The sequence below is a fragment of the Melanerpes formicivorus genome, unplaced genomic scaffold (assembly GCF_026170545.1).
Source record: "Melanerpes formicivorus ecotype bairdi unplaced genomic scaffold, bMelFor1.0.p_v2 SCAF_156, whole genome shotgun sequence".
Classification (NCBI taxonomy): domain Eukaryota; kingdom Metazoa; phylum Chordata; class Aves; order Piciformes; family Picidae; genus Melanerpes; species Melanerpes formicivorus.
Genome location: NW_027142508.1, coordinates 456,791 through 462,164, shown reverse-complemented (window position 1 = coordinate 462,164; position 5,374 = coordinate 456,791).

Genomic DNA, 5,374 nt, shown 5'->3' with positions numbered 1-5,374 from the left:
TTTAGGGTATGAGGTAATGATAGGACTAAGGGGAATGGAACAAAACTAGAAATGTATAGATTCAGATTGGATGATAGGAAGAAGTTCTTCACCATGGGGGTGGTGAGACACTGAAACAGGTTGCCCAGGGAGGTTTTTGTCCAGGTTGCCCTGGAGCATTTTAAGGCCAGGCTGGATGTGGCTCTGAGCAACCTGATCTAGTGTGAGGGGTCACTGCCCGTGGCAGGTGGGTTGGAACTGCATGATCCTTGAGATCCCTTCCGACCCTGACAATCCTGTGATTCTATGTAGACATAAACCTAAAGAAGGCAGCTTGATGTTGAAGCCTAGACAGGATTGCATGGTTTAGTTGATTAGGTGGTGTTGGATGCAATGATCTTGAAGGTCTCTTCCAACCTGGTCTGTTCTATGCTATGCTATGCTATGCTATGCTATGCTACGCTATGCTATGCTATGCTACGCTATGATATGCTATTCACAAATGGGAACGATATGATAAACTACTATTACAAATTTCAGTGCCATAAAGGACCACCCTAAATACTCATTGCCAGTACTTCCTTTACAAGTTCACACTGTACATACTTTTTGTGGTAGTTTAAAGACAGATAAGTTCATTTTAAAAACTGTAAGCATAGGTTAGTCATTTGTCTCCTGTGGAAGCTTTCCTAGTGTTTAATTGTCATCACCACTAGGAAAACGTGTCTTATTACAATAATGATGATTTCTGATTCTAGCATCCAGTTACTGACTTTTCTACTTTTTCTTATATCACCAATGCTCTGTCACACTGGTATGGCATCACTTGTATATAACTCAGTGTACTTTTTGATAAAAGGAGTATGTAAAAGATGTGGGCTCCACATTGTAAAACTTATTTCCTGGCTTTGAATGATCTGGATAATTAATGCCTTGGACCACAAAATGCTCTCTGTCATCTCCATGTTGTTGTATCCTACATCAGATGATATAATTATAAAAAAAGGAACTGGCAGCATTATTCTACACAGCAATTTTATGTGGGCAAACATCTATTAACAAGAGGCATGCATCCTGTCTGTTTTGAACTAGATAGTTAGAAGTAACCTGAATAGATCTAGCAGGAGTCTTTCTATCCCTGTTGAATTACATTGTATTGCTAACATACCATTTTGATGATGTGTGATAGAAACTTTTCCTTTTTTGACTAAAAGAGACAATTAGTCTTTGTTAGTAGTAATTGATCATTTTATTTAGATACTTTTAATAACCTCTCTCATATTTAGATATCATTAAATAAAGAAAAAAAAATAGAACTATTTCATAGTTACTTTTCTTCCTTTTCTGTTTAATGGCTTTTTAGTTCTTTGTTACGTACATTCATTGATACTGAGATGTCTGGAATGCAGATTGAGGAAGTGGATACTTATTCTAAACTGCTGTCACTGACGGATGGCTTTCTTATCACAGTGACACTTTTGTTCCCTCATTGAGTGACATTTTCAGAGGGTGAGGTGAGCTTTCTATTGCTGCATAATAAAAATATGATATAAAAAAATGATGGTTGGAAAATGCTACTTCTTTCCCCTCTGAGTTCTATTACAAGTAATAAGCTTACAAGAGGTTACATTTCTGTTACAAGGCAAAAGTTAGTTTCCTTAGTTCCTATCCACAGTTACAGTACAGTGGAAAAGTTCAAGGTTTTCTCCTATTAACAATAAAACTAAAGCTAAAAATGTATTTAAATCTATAAACGGTTGATCTAATTTCATGTGAATACAACGTTCCATAGAAAGTTCTAGGGAATAATTTTTTCTCTCTTTCTAAAATCTGATTTTTTATTTTTTTTTCCCCCAAAACAATACCATTTTTTCTTTTAGAATCATAGAATCAATAAAGTTGGAAAAGACCTCAAAGATCATCAAGTCCAACCTGTCACCCAACACCTCATGACTAGTAAACCATGGCACCAAGTGTCACGTCCCATCCCCTCTTGAACACCTCCGGGGATGGTGATTCCACCACATCCCTGGGCAGCACAATCTAATGGCTAACAACTCCATGAAGAACTTTCTCCTCACCTCAGACTAAACTTTCCCTGGTGCAGCTTGAGATTGTGTCCTCTTGTTCTGGTGCTGATTGCCTGGGAGAAGAGACCAACCCCCTACAACTTTTAAATGTAAATTATGAATTTCATAACTACTGTAAACATTAACAGTTAAGAATATCTTTGTAAAACAGTGCTCATATATTCCTTTTGACTCTTGAGGAAGAATAAGAGGCATTCTAGAGTGGGGCTAGCGGTTTAGAGTAGGACTGGTTTTGGTGTAACAAATTCAAGGATTTGTGTTATCATATAGCTTATTAAAAACAAAGGACCAAACAAAAATACTATGTGTCTGCACCTATACTTATCTCTAAACATGTATCTATGCCAGTACATCATGCCATGTAATGTATCTTAATTACATAATAACTGGAGAATAAAAATTGTCTTGTGAGAAGAAACTAAACATCTCATTGACTTTTGTAGTAGCTAGTCCATGAAACATAAGCCTACTCACAGTATCACAGTAGTATCACAGTATCACTTAGGTTGGAAAGGACCTCGAGGATCATCGGGTCCAACCTATCCACACAGACCCCATAACTAGACCATGGCACCAAGTGCCACGTCCAATCTCCCCTTGAACGCCTCCAGGGACAGCGACTCAACCACCTCCCTGGGCAGCCCGTTCCAATGATGAATGACTCGCTCGGTGAAGAACTTCCTTCTCACCTCAAGTCTAAACCTCCCCTGGCACAGCTTGAGACTGTGTCCCCTTGTTCTGGTGCTGGTTGCCTGGGAGAAGAGGCCAACCCCTTCCTGGCTACAACCACCTTTCAGGTAGTTGTAGAGGGCAATGAGGTCACATTCATTGATTTCCAGAAATAATAGAATATTTTATTGTTCTTCCTGTACTTTTCATGGTTTTGGTGCGTTTGGGTTGTTTTTTTGTTTTTTGATAATATGTGGGTTTACTTATTAATATCTACCTTTAGGTCACTTAGCAAATCAGGACATGACATTGAAATCTTTTCAGAAAAGATTACTGACACTGTATTTACTTTTCTGTTATTATTTATTTAATGACTAGAGGAGAAACTGATTAGTAATGGAGTGGAAAATTTGTTCTTCCTTTATGATCAAATGAATGTGCTAAGGAAAAAGAAGTTTTCATGTAGTAGGATGCACTAGGCAGAGAAAAAGAGTGTTTTTGTCTCTGTAATTAAAACACGTATGGCAAGCAGAGACACTTTTGACAAGAGCAGAGAGCTGACAGTCAGGGCTCAGGGAAACAGAAATCAAACTCCATGAACAGCCTATGGGAGGAGCACGTACATAAGCATGGGTAAAGCAGTTTGTAATCTTTTGTTTCTGGTATGTCTTGCTGTCAATTTTGAGATTCTCTTCATAAAGAAATAATGTGATTGCTAATATCCCACTGAAAGTTGGATTCCTATGTATTTATCTTTTAACGTTTGCTATGCTTCCTTGATGGAAATATTTCATACAGATTCAAAGAGTGGGTTAATTTGGTGTTGTCATAGCAAGTGACAGTGAGTCTCTTATCAAAAGAAAAGGATTGCCTATTCCACAATGACAAAATTATTATTAATGTCTAGGCCTCTCCAAGGTCATAATTTTTTCTCTACATGTTTTTTTTTTTCTTTTTTCTTTTCTCATCCTCAATTTATATTTCAGGAACAATATTCCTGAAAATACAGTTTATTTGCCTAAGAACAATGAATTGCCCTAAGGGCTATCAAACAGGGGTATTCTGCAAGTTCCAGCACTGAGATGGTTCAAACTGTGACATAAGTATTAGTTCAACCTGGCTCACAAAGTTACTTGCTCACCTTCCCCCTTCCCCTGGAGAATGGGGAAGTGTATTGGAGGGTAGAGGTAAGGAGAATTACAGAGTGAGATAGCTTGTTGAAAAGTCATTATTTTGTTCATAGGCAGTAGAAAATAATTTTAGTTAAAATAATTTTTTTAAATGTAGAACTTAAAGAACAGGGTTTTTTAAAAAATGTATTTCTAAGATCACCATAGGGATGTTTTTAAGGACATTACTTACTCATACTATAAATCCTAACCTTTGCAATATTTTGCTGGAAATATAAAAATGTATTGATAAAAAGCATGAATCATAGGTTAAGCTGGAGCTGCTTAGAATTATTTCCACGTGTTGTTAGTGTCCATGCACAATTATAACGTTAACTTTTGAAACTATAAAAATATAATCAATAAAACATTGAGATCTTGAAAGACTCACAATGAAAGAAATGATGAATTATATAGTAAGCATTGACCTGAAGTCCTGGAATGGGTTGTCCAGGGAGGTGGTTGGGGCGCCGTCCCTGGAGGTGTTTAAGACTAGGCTGGATGAGGCTCTGGCCAGCCTGATCTCGTGTGGGGTGTCCCTGCCCATGGCAGGGGGGTTGGAACTAGATGATCCTTGTGGTCCCTTCCAACCCTGACTGATACTATGATACTATACTATGATATTATGATTATTCCTCTGCATTGTCTGAGATGAATAAATGAACATGAATAGTATATAAGCAGCAGTTAATTGGCACAAGGAGGTAAAGTAAGTATGGTTTCATATGTAACTTTAGTTTCACTACTTTTTGTGTTAAAGCATGTCCATTAATGCATTTTTTGTGATTTAATTTCTTCCACAATCATACTTAACTGCATACAATGTCATATAATGTTCAATAAAGCTAAGTAATGAAGCACAAAAAAATATGGCAGGATATCTTACCAAGGTTAAAATTAAACTCTTATTAAGACAAGAGTGAATAATGTCTCAGTGCTAATTACTATTGTATAGTCAGAGACTATAAACAGTGAGAAACCTCATTAAGCTCTATTAAAATGTGCACTTAGAATTTATCTGGTTAGATAAATGGATAAAAATGTGTAGTTACATTACCCTTTACTATCAACCTTTGCTTCTCAGCCAAGAATAAGACACATTCTATATGCAGAATGCAAGAAAAATAATCTGTTTTGAGGTTCGTATATCTTTACAGAGAAAAAAATGCTAGTAGTATTAATGTTTGCAGTTTTCAAAAATAATTACAGTAAAAATAAATATTTAGAGAGATTTTGAGAGTGTTCCAGCAGAAATATGAAGCTTTGGGTTTTCTTTTTTTGGTCAAGCCATCCTATATTCTTACCTCTAAAAGTATATTTCTAAACCAAAGTTGCTCTGTCAGTCACAGTAAACTATATCCATAGATAAAAATCAGTGCAGAAAGAGTATATTATAATTAATTTCATTATAATTCATTTATTATAATTTATTTATTTAGTAAATGGGTGGCTTAGTTTCTTTGAGTG